The sequence below is a fragment of the Muscardinus avellanarius genome (assembly GCF_963383645.1).
Source record: "Muscardinus avellanarius genome assembly, chromosome: 3".
NCBI lineage: Eukaryota > Metazoa > Chordata > Mammalia > Rodentia > Gliridae > Muscardinus > Muscardinus avellanarius.
This window is the reverse complement of record NC_137788.1, coordinates 123,859,294-123,871,554: the sequence shown is the minus strand read 5'-3', so window position 1 is coordinate 123,871,554 and position 12,261 is coordinate 123,859,294.

The following is a 12,261-nucleotide window of genomic DNA, read 5'->3' as shown; positions in this document are numbered from 1 at the left end:
ATTATTTTACATGATTCTCATAATATTTTTATGAGGAAGGTATCATGATAGTCTGTGTTTTGCAGGCTTGGGAACTGCGACACAGAGAGTTTAAACAACAAAGATTTTAAGTTAGGTGTTTATATCCTGAGTATTTATACATGAACGTCCAAATTAGATGTAGAAACTGATCAAATCTCCCAAATAATTATCCAAATTTCTCTTTTTCATTGTCTATGTAGAAAAAGCTAGAAAATTCCAAGGTTTTTTTTGAGCCAACTCTTAAAGTTTTTGTTTCACTTTGTTTTTGGTGCCAGGGATTGAACCCAGGGGCATTCTACCTTTGAGCTACACCTCCAGTCTTTTTTACATTTTATTCTGAAACAGAGTCTCACTAGGTTGTTGAGGCTGCCCTCAAATCTTCAATCCTTCTGTCTCAGCCTCCCAAGTACTAGGATTACAAGTGTGTGCTACCGGGTCCAGCTAGGTTTTTTTTTTTTAAGATGAGTTGAATAAATTCAGAAAACTTCTTCATTTTCATATCATACTCAAAGGCTTTCTCCTAAGAGAAACTGCCAAGGAATCAAGGCATTGAAAAACATGTTAGCAGCTGCTGCATGGAACTCATTGATATATTTGTTTGATTAAGAAAATATTAATTTTCCCCACAGCCATGCTTTTATCAGAGATGGGCAAAGGTAAGTGAATGGGCTTGCCAAAGGCTCTGAGAATTCATTATCAAGAGGAGTAGGGAAAGGGGGAAAGTGAGAGGCTCCTTGTGGCTTCCTAGCTGGCAGGGTGACCACTCTTTTTGGTGTCTTGTGATTCCCCTTGGAAAATGAAGACAATTTGGCAAGCCTGCTTCTTACTGGACTACCTACTGGGTTATTTTCACGGGTGACATCTTGAACATTTTCCCTTCCTTTTCATTTTTTATGTTTGGCCAGCTGGTTTTATTTTTTTTTTAATTTTATTTTTATTGGTGCATTGTAATCATATATCACATTGGAATACAAGACTTGAGAGGATATACAAGCACACATCATCCAATTAGCCCTCATCCACTCCCCATCCCATTCCCTCCCTCTCCCTCTATCCCATGCTTGTTTGGTGATTAACTTTGATACATTTGTTTATGTACCTCCTGAGTTTTAAAGAGGCTCCATCCTCCCCTATTCCATACCCTCTGATTGGTCACCTTAGTTGCTTCACTATAGGGCCCTTTCTATAATTCGACCTCTTCTGTTGCCCCTTTCCTCCTAGTAATTGCTGATCAGGGGAAGCATCTGATTTTTATTTTCTGCGATATTTCTCTGTGCATGCCGCGTTGCAAGTACCAATCCCACTCTTGATGGCCCCAGTAGTGGCCTGGCTACCCGGTGGACTGATCCAGACCTCACTGGGTCAAGCAGCGGCCTTGACTCATGGGAGGCCCTGGTTCTGGCCTCACTGGCCCCCACACCAGCCTAACCCCTCGGCTGGCTCCGATCCTGGCCTCGGTGGCCCCAGCACCAGCCTAGCCTCAAGGCAGGCTCTGTCCCAACCTTGCTGACCCTGACACTGGCCTAACCCCTCGACAGACTCCTGTCCTGGCCTCAGAGGCCCCAGCACTGGCCTTGCCTCATGGCAGGTTCCAATCCCAGCCTCGCTGGCCCCAGTACCGGCCTAACCCCTCAGCAGGCTCCAATCCTGGCCTTGGAGACCCCAGTAGTGGCCTTGCCTCAAGGCAGGCTCCAATGCTGGCCGCTGGCCCCGTCACCAGCCTACACCTCGGCAGGCTCCAATCCCGGCCTAGGAGGCCCCAGTACTGGCCTTGCCTCATGGCAGGCTCTGATTCTGACCTTGCTGACCCTGGCACTGACCTAACCCTTCGGCAGGCTCCGATCCTGGCCTTGGAGGCCCCAGCACTGGCCTTGCCTCACAGCAGGCTCCGATCCCAGCCTCGATGGCCCCAGCACCGGCCTAACCCCTCGGCAGGTTCTGACCCTGCCCTCGGAGGCCTCAATAGCGGGCTTGCCTCACAGAAGGCTCCGATGCCAGCCATTGGCCCCAGCACCGGCCTACCCCTTGGCAGGCTCCGATCCCGGCCTTGGAGGCCCCAGCACTGGCCTTGCCTCACGGCAGGCTCTGCTCCCAGACTCGCTGGCCCCAGCACCGGCCTACCCTCTCAGCAGGCTCCGATCCCGGCCTCGGAGGCCTAAATAGTGGCCGTGCCTCATGGTAGGCTGTGATACCGTCCTCGCTGACCCCAGCACCAGCCTTACCCCTTGGCAGGCTCCAATCCAGGCCTCAGAGGCCCCAGCACCAGCCTTGCCTCATGACAGACTCTGATCCCGGCCTCGCTGGCCCCGGAACCGGCCTAACCCCTCAGCAGGCTCTGATCCTGGCCTCACTGGCCCTGGCACCAGTCTTACCCCTTGGCAGGCTCCAATCCAGGCCTCGGAGGCCTCAGTAGCGGCCTTGCCTCAAGGCAGGCTCCGATGCCAGCCGCCGGCCCTGGCACCGGCCTAACCCCTCGGCAGGCTCCAATCCAGACCTCGGAGGCCCCAGCACTGGCCTTGCCTCAGGGCAGGCTCCGATCCCAGTCTCACTGGCCCCGGCACTGGCCTCACCCCTTGGCAGGCTCTGATCCCAGCCTCGGAGGCCCCAGCACTGGCCTGGCCAACTGGTTTTAAACAAAGAGCCAAAGCCAGTGGGTAGCTGTCCTCTCAGTCTTAGGTTTATTGCTGTTACCACTTTGAGTAGAAAATAAGCTCCCATCTCTTTTACTCTCACTGTTGGGAGATGTCTTCCTGCATCCTAGGCTCTTCCTTTCTGGTGCTAACTCTCAGGCCATATTTGGTCTGTGATTTAATCTTTCTATAATGTCCTCTGCTGCCACACACTTCTCTTGTCAAGTCTTCAGGGCTGGCCTCGACTTACCTGGTCATTGGAAGGTTGGGAGCTTGAATGCTGGGGCGGGGTCACCCCCTCTGTTGCTAAGGCCACCATCAGGCAGGTACATAAGCATGTGTGGAAAGAAGGTGCTGATGAAGGGGGCTGGAGAAGATGCAGGGGTCCTGGAGTGCCATCCTCCGTGCCTGTCTGGGCCTGTGGTCCTTTAACACCCATCACCAGGAAACTCTTCCACTGCCAAGCACAAGCCTTGGGCGGGGCTCTTGAGATTACCCCAGCACTCTCCACAGGGCCTCAGCTGGTCAGACTAACCCCTGAGGGATAGGATGTGCCTTGTCATTAGAGCAACAGTTGAATGAAATTGATGTGCAGGCGCAGCCAGCTTGTGGCGAGCCTGGGGTGCTTGGAGGTGGGTGGGGCAGTGCAGCAGCACCTCCACCTGGGGCCATGGCAGCCTGTGTTTCAAACGTCTTGATTTTTCCATCAGAGCATCTCTGGGTGACTGAGGCAAGAGTGCCCACCCCTCCCATCTCTCCCTGCAGGTCCTTCTTTGGGATCTTTCCTCCTCTGTCACTGGTCCTCTCTATTTCAGAGCCTTTGAGTGAGCTGAAGAATTAGGATCTATTGCTACCCAACTTTGTGTTTGAAACTCTCCCCATTTACTGAATCCACTGCTGAGTGAATCTCTCCAACTCTCTTTCAAATCTTTTCCTTAGCCGGGGTTCCAAACAAGCCACAACATGAACTGGAGAAGGTTTCAGAATGAAGCCTCCTTGATGGGTGTCCTTTCCTTTAAAGCTTCATGAGAGGTGTAACAAGACGAGGTCTGGTGTTGCGCTCTGCCTTTGACCTCAGCCCTTCCCTTGCCAGGGCTCAGTTCTCCTACCCACAGGAGCCCATCGAGAGAACTTCCAGAGCCATCTCAATCTTCAACGTTCGGTGACTGGCTTTTAGAACCTATGTACTCATTTTCCTTCCTTCCTCCCTTCCTTCCTTCCTCCCTCACTTCCTTCCTTCCTTCCTTTTCTTTCTTTCTTTTTTTTTTTTTTTTAGTAGTGGAGATTGAACTCAGAGGCATCCTACCTCTGAGCTATATTTGGAAGCAAGTTCTCACCAAGTTGCTGAAGGCCTTGCTAAGTGGCTGAGGCTGGCTTTGAACCTGCCATTCTCCTGACTCAGCTCCCACTGGGATTACAGGTGTGCATCACTGCACCGGCTGCTCACTCATTTTCTGTAAAGCTGAGCTCTCTGCAGTTCCCTGTCTGCATGTTGATGTTACACACCGGCACTTGAATCACCTTGGCATTGACATGTTTTAGATTTTTTTGTACCCAGTGGAGCTTGGCAGTCATGTAGAGCAGCACAACTTTGATAATAATAAGAATTTTTAATGTGGCTCTTCCCTTCCTCCCTCTGTCTCTGCCATTTGTGTGCATATCTGTTTATACTTCTCTTCAGCTCACTTATTTTGCTGGAAGTTCAAAGAAGGAAGGGACGCAGCACTTCTGAAATTCCTGCATGCCCTGGAAATGGGCTACAGCTCTCCTTGCTGCTTCGAGGGGAGGGCTGGGAGATGCTTCTCTAGGAATCCTGGCAAGCTTTTTATTTCCTGAGTCTGAAATCTCTTGTGAGCCACCTCTGACATGTACTTGCTGGGTGACCTTGGTCAAATGCTTCAACTTTACTGTGCCCCTATTTCCTCTTGCATAAAATGGGGATCATAAAGGTATCTACCATATAGGGTTGTTGAAACTTTCTGCTTCAGAGTAATCTGAACTGCTGGTCCCAAATTCAGATTCCTGGGCCCCGATTTTACAGAGTCTGCCGCTCTGGAACTGGGATCTGGATCTACATTTTCAACAGCTCCTTTAAACCTCACTTTCATGTATTATCATTGGAGAGCCCATGCCTCACATATAGGGTGCCTCCCAGCTCGCAAAGCTTTACACCTGCAGCAACTCACTAATCCATCACCGTGATTCAGAGAGGGACACAGGGAAGCCTCTTTCCTTTTAATGCACCAGACTGGGGTTTCAGCAGATCATCTAAGGTCACACAATGTCCCCAAACTCGGACCTCAACAGCCCTTTCCATTTCCTCTCCCATAGCTGAATCTCCTTGCAGAAAAGCCCATCTGGAGTTTTGCCTTGACTTCCTTTCAGTCCTTCTTTTTATTCAGAGCTAGTTCCCTTTCCCCTGTTGGCACACAGCCATCACCCCCTTTATAAATGTTTTTATCTGCTGCTGCTTTTATCTTATCGGACTCACCGTATGTCTTCGTCTTTCTGCTCCTACAGATTATTCTTGCTTTGCTCTAAGTCATAAGTGTCACCTTAGTATCAGCTTGAAATAACAAATAGATTTGTTTCCATTGTGGAAAGAGATCTGCATTAGATAGTGTGAGGATGCTGAGCCTGCTTCACCCTCTGCTCCCTGCCCTGGGCTTACGGGACTTGGCTGCACACATGGAGAGATTCAGAGGACCTATTTTCATGATATTTTAGTTGGGCGTCACTTTGATTGCCTAAGTGGAGTGGAGGAATATGAATAACCGGGGATGGGTGGGATCTGCAGTCTGAACAGGTTGGGACCTGGAGACATGGAAGTCCACACCTAGAGTGTGGAGGGAAAAGATGCCAGGATCTGGCTGGGGTTACAGTTACCCCATCTACAAAATAAGCAGCCCAGAAGCAAAATGATTGGATCTTCTGAAATGAGAAGCGTATGGCATAAACTTTTATTTACTATATATTATGATGTTTGACACCTGAAAAAAATCTTTCCAAGTGAGAAGAGACTCCCTTCTCTGGGCTGGCCAGTTCTCAGAGAGAAGAGCCTAATCTGGAGCAGCCTTCCAGGGCCTCAGCTCCTCTCTCTGGTGTGGATACCCGTGGGACTTTCCTCTGCTGCTCTGTCACAGGCCAGGTGCCTGGCAACCAAGAACTATTCTAAGTTTCAAGTCAACCACCAGAATTATCCAAACTAGCCAGCCCAAAGGTGTCACCCTGCCCTCCATCTCTCCCTCCCTTTCTCCCTCCCCTCCTGTCTTTATCCCTCCTTTCATTCTTTCCTTCATTCCCCTCCTCCTTCTCCTCCTCCTCCTCCTCCTCCTCCTCCTCCTCCTCCTCTTCTTCTTCTTCTTCTTCTTCTTCTTCTTCTTCTTCTTCTTCTTCTTCTTCTTCTTCTTCTTCTTCTTCTTCTTCTTCTTCTTCTTCTTCTTCATCCTTTTCAAATTGAACCCACAATATTCTACCTCCAAGCCACACAACACCCAGCCTTTTTCTTAAATTTCATTTTGACCAGGGTCTTGCTAAGTTACTAAGGGTCTTGCTAAATTGTTTAGAGTGGCCTCAAACCTGCGACCTCCTTTTCAGCCTCCATGGTACTGAGTTTGCAGGAGTGTGCCGCCAGATCCAGTTCCTACCCTGCCTCTGCTTTGGAAACCTGGATCCAAGCCATGTTCTAAGCAGTCCCTCTCCCATTCCAACACGTTCCCATGTGGCCCTGTGTGATGTGTGCTGCCCCCTATCTCCAGGACCTGTAAGAACAGAACACAACAGGTTGGTTTTTCCTGAGCCTTTCCTCTGTCTCCTCTCGTGGCCCCACCTGACTAACCATCTCATTAAAGACCACAAAGCATGAAAGGACGATCTCACCAGACCTCTGCCTTGAGACACTCATACTTGGTAATGTGCAAGGGACATCAGGTTTGCCTGCTGGGGTTAAAGGTGGAAGGGCACTTCTTCCAGGTCCTGTGGCACTGACAACAGTCCCCGTGAGACAGCAGAGACAGCAAGACAGCGGCAACAGGGGAACAAACAGGCTCGCTGACCTAATAGCAATTAGCCTGTTACACAATGAACTGCTGTTGATCTTTTCGGTTAATGAAGCTTGCTGTGCTGAGCAGTAGCCAGTGCATGCCTGCCGGCCAGTGCCTTGCTGCCCTCCAGCATGAGGCTGCAGTGGACGCTGGTTGGTGTTTCATAGCGTTGGCATCTCAAATGTGTTTTCCCAAAGGACGATGGCTCCTGAAATGATTTTACCATAGACCAGGGCTTCTCAGCCTCAGCTCCAGTGACGTTTGGGCTGGTAGCTCTTGTTATAGAGATGTACTGTGTCTTATAAGATGTTCAGCAGCTTCCCTGGCCTCTACCCACTGGATGCCAGGATCATCCAGCCGCACACACCCTGCTGGTGGTGACAACCAGAATGTCTCCAGATGTTGTCAACTATCCCCTGGGGCCCCAAATCACCCATGGCTGAGAACCACCATCATAGGTAAGCAAGAGCGACACGAGTGTTCAAAGGCCCTAGGACTTGGATTGCCTATGCAAGCATGGAGCCTTCTCATGGGGTCTGTGGCTAGAGTTACCTTGAGATTCCCAAGCCATCCCAGCCTCTCCTCATCCTGGGAGGCCTTACTCGCCCAGGCCAGGGATGGGAGCAGGCCCTGACTCTATTGGTGAGTGTTAACTCTGTTGCCTGGAAAGCCTACAAAAAATCAGACTCCCAGTCCCCATGCCACCTTAGGCTTTGACCCACAATCTGGACTCCTGACAAGTGCCTTAGAAGTTTAATTAAGGGCAGATTTGTATCTGTCAAAGCAGATGTCACTCACCCTGACATCTCTTTGCTTTAGGCTGCAGAGCCCCCTCTAGGACTCTCCTTTGCCAGCTCTGACCTTTGGTTTATTTCAGGTACAATCTATCTATCCTGAAGCTAAGGATCCCACTTCTTCTTGGTTATCTTCAGAACTGGTCCCTGTTTCTTTCTTCCTCCTCCTCTTCCTCCTCCTCCTCCTCCTCCTCCTCCTCCTCCTCCTCCTCCTCCTCCTCCTCTCCTCCTCTGTCTTTTTGTGGTGCTGGGACATTCTACCTCTGAGCTATACCTCCAGGCCTACTTTTTATTCTTTATTTTGAAACAGGGTCTCACTAAGTTGCAGAGGACCTCACTAAGTAGCTGAGGCTGTCTGCAAGTCATGATCCTCCTGTCTCAGCCTCTCAAATGTTGGGATTAAAGCTTGTACCATCACGCCCAGCCTGTTTCTGTCTTCTAAACATGGCCTAGGGTGAAGTCATTGCACCCTGGGTTTCCTCTGTTTCTGCTCCTTAATGGTACCTACCTCAGCCTAGAAACTGCCCCTTGGAGCTCCCCACCCAGCTTGCGGCAGCCTGGGCCTTACCACTCCAGAGTGGGCCTTGGCAGCCAGAAGCAGCAGACACTGTGGTGCCACTGCCCCTCCCTGGGCATCCGCAGCCGGGTTCAGGCAGCCACTCTGGATCCAAATCTGTCCTTAATTAAACCTCTAAGGTGCTTGTTAGGAGTCCAGATTGTGGGTCAAAGCCCAGGGTGGCATGGGGACTGGGAGTCCGATTTTTTGTAGGCTTTCCAGACAACAGGGTAACAGCAACCCACCCCAGCAGCACAGCCCCCTTGTCTTCAGAGAGCTTCCTTCTTCTGGACCTAGTTTCTAGTCTTGTGCCTCACTTTTTTCTCCCTTTAACACTTCTTTTGAGTTGAAAAATCTGAAGTGAGATAGAGTCCTGGAGAAGGTGAAATGAACTAGCAAATGTCAAAGCAGATGGATCCCGGGCGGAAGGCCAGGGCTGGAGGGTGGGCCCGAGTTGATGGCTCAGGTGTTGAGGGTGGGCCTGAGTTGATGGCTCGGGAGTTGAGGGCGGGCCGGGGTGTTGGCTCAGGCCTGGAGGGTGGGCCAGGGTGTTGGCTCGGGACTGGTTCTCCTCTTGCCTCCTTGTTACTGGGTGGTTTCCCTCTATGGCCTTGGTTCCATGATTGGCTAACAGAAGTTAAACCTAAAGCAAGTTACAAAATCTTCCTAACGCAATGGACTTCTATCCTTGCTGTGAACGGGGGTATATTTGGAAGTCTAACATAAAGGATAGTGATAGGTCTGTCTGAAGGAGTCAGCCCTCCAATCCCACATTCAGCCTCTTGGCCCTGAAGCTTCTCAAGAGGGTGAGTCCACAGGGCCTCGACTTCTGCCATGATCCCAGCCTGGTATACCCAAGCTCTGGCCTCTGGGTTGAGCACCCTGCAGTTTTATCTTTCCTTCTCCCTTTAAAATATATTAAATAGAAATGCTCTCCCCAGCTCAGGTTAAAACCCCAAGAGGCTTATATTGCGCTAGCTCACTTAGTTGATGTGGTCCCTTTAAGTCACAAAAGACAGTCTTGATTCCGTTTTTTTTTTTTTTTTTTTTTTTTGTGTGTGTGTGTGTGTGTGTGTGTGTGTGTGTGTGTGTGTGTGTTTTACTTTAACACATGAACCAAACCCTTGAACTTAGTTTTATTGCAAGTGAATTTTATGGCAGACCTTTGCTGCCTTTCCCACCCCACTCCCCCATTCCAGGGCAGAGTGGAGGGAGAGAGAGGTGGTGATGAATGCTGACCAGTGTTGGGGGCTGGCCTCATTTTCTCCAGGTCAGTAGATCCTGAATGCTGCTTGTCCATGGGTGTCTTCTTGGGCTCCTCCGAGGTCCTCCTTGCCGAGAGTTCTCCATGCCTCTCGCCCTGGAGGATGCATCTCCAGGCACATAGCTGCTAGTGGCTGTTCCTGCAGTGTCTGGGGCCTGTGCTCACCTCTGGCTCCATGCTGAGCTTTCTCCATCCCTCCAGGCAGTCCTATTGTTCAAGTCCCAGAATAGGCCTTGCTGCCCTCCTCGGCAGCCCTGTCCACTGTCCCCCAAGCTCTGGGTATCCGTGGAAGCCAGTGCAGCATCTCTGACGCTCCGTGACAGCTCTCTGAGCCGTGCACTAGGCCCTGGTCCTCCATACTTCAGCTGCAGCAAGTGCATATCCAAGCTCTCTGGGAAGACCGATGGTGGCCAAACATGAACTTGAACTAAAGGAGGGGGTGGAGACACAAGGCGTGGCCACCTCTCTCCAGGGAAATCTCTTTACTTCATACCCTGAGCCCTCTTTATTTTTGATCTGGTTGAGGGTCCAGAAGTGCATCAGTCAGGGTCCAACCAAGAAGGCAAGACCCTCATGAACATCGTGGAAAAAGAAATACATTCTAGGAACTAGACTGTATGATGCTAGAAGGACTGGTGCTACAGTTTGGAACTTGAACGGCTCCCAATGGCCCATGTGTGGAAGGCTTGGGTGCCATCCCGTGGCACCACTAGGAGGTGGTAGAACTCTTAGGAGGCAGGGCCTCGTGGGAGGAGGTTAGGTCATTGGTGCTGTGTCCTCAGGGGGATTTAGGGACCTGGAACTTTCCTTTTCTCTCTCTCACTCTTGCTTCCCAGTGGCCATGAGGGAAACAGGTTTCCTCTCCTCTGCACTCCCCACAGGCCATAGCTGAAACCAAAATAAACCATTGCTCCTTTAAGTAATTTATCTCAGGGTCACAGAAAGCTGGATAAATTTATCTAGAAAATAAATGGGTGGAGAGTGGAGCTGAAGAGTCAGAGAAAAGTAATGAATGGCCCCGGAGCGGGCAAACTCGGGTTGGAACTTTCAGGAAAAACTGAAAACTGGGCTCTTCCAGGTGCTGGTGTGGACTGCCAGGGACAGGCCCGGAAGTCTCTGGAAAGTGGTCAGTTCTTCATGGCTGCTATGTAGCAAAGCCCCGTGGTGGGCTTGGGGTCACTGCTGGGCACTAGGCTCAGCCGCTGGGGAGGGGAGCTGGACGGGATGCAGACTAAATTGAAGAGAGCTAGAGGCCATCGGCACCTGTGGGCTCGCCTCTGCACACCAACAGCGAGCACCTGGAAGGAAAGGCGCCATTAACTGCCCCTCACCAGCACCTTCAGCAAGTTTGAGTCTGGGATGTTCTGCAAAGGTGGGTCTGGAAGGCAGTGCCCAGTGGCAATGCGTTGATACCAGAACCAGGCAGTGCAGGGCTCACAGGCTGATGCTCCTGGTGTGTTTGATTTTAATCTGTGCTTCACTCTTTTGTGAATGACATCGGTCATTCCCGGTAACCCGGAGCCATTGCCATTTCAACATCCTCTTCTCTCTTCTGTGATCTTTCCATTCGGCATATTTAAACGTGCCCCTTAGAGAGGCAGCGCGCACAAGCCAATAATGCGCCATTTGCCATTCATAGTGTGTTACTGAGGGAACCAGAGCCAGCTGTTCCCTGGCCTCGGGCTACTTTTGAAAATGCAGCCAGTGGCGCAGGAAGGCCCGGCGGGAGGGAAGCACACTTGCGATGCTCAAGCCAGCGACTGGGACTCTATAGTCACCAGTTATAGTCATTGTTTATACTTTCCAAGTTACAAAACTGAAGAGGAAGCTTAGTTATTAGCGTGTATTGTCCCCATGTGAAGACGAGTAGCAGCTGTTAGGGATGCTATAGTCGATTAACTGTTAGATTTTTCCGTGGTTGGTGGGAAGCAGTGGAAGCAGAAAGTGCTAGAGGTTACAGAGCAAACCAGAGTGAGGAGCTGACCTTCACGGTGCATCCCCACGCGCCACCCCCAGACACCAAGGTGCTTCAACCACTGTTGGGAGACAGATGGTCTAACAGCCTTTGACTCAGGGGAGAGAAGGCTGTGGAAGACAGTGAGGGAGGGCTGTCAGAAGAGAGGACACACAGGGAAACGAGGAGAAAAGGCTCAGAAACTGGCTGAGCAGGCAGGTGTGGCAGTGTATGCCTGTAATCCCAATGCTTAGGGAGGCTGAGACAGGAGAATCACACAGTGGAGACTAACCTCAGCAATTTAGTGAGAGCCCTGCAATTTACTTAGAAATACCCTGTTTCGAAATAAAAAAATAAGCTGAGCATGGTGGCACACACTTGTAACCCCAGTACTTGGGAGGCTGAGACAGGAGGATCGCAGGTTCACCCCCAGCCTCAGCAATTTGTGAAGCCCTCTGTAACTTAGTGAGACCTTGTTTCAAAGATAAAGAATTGTAAAAAATGGAGTGGGAGTGGAGCTAAGAGGTAGAATGCTCCTGAGTTATATACCCAGTACCACAGAAAAAAGAAGTAAATAAATAAAAATTAAAAATAAAAATAAAATAGGGCTAGGGGTGTAGCTCAGAAGTAGAATGCTCCTGGTTCAATTCCCTGTACCAAAAAAAGAAAGAAAGAAAGAGGAAGGAAGGAAAGAAGGAAGGAAAGGAGGAAGGAAGGAAGGAAGGAAGGAAGGAAAGAAGGAAGGAAAGAAGGAAGGAAGGAAGAAAGGAAGGAAAGAAGGAAGAAGGAAGGAAGGAAGGAAGGAGGAAGGAAGGAAGGAAGGAAGGGAAAGCAAGCCCACAGAGCATGGAATGTATAAACCAATTTGTGCAGATATGGAGAAAATGACTTATCTCTTCTTGGTAATAGAAATGTAGTTGTTTTGGCTCTTGAGTCCCCAAAATATGTATACACTCAAATGCATATTCTCTTTGCTTGCAACATCCGGGTTCTCCATTC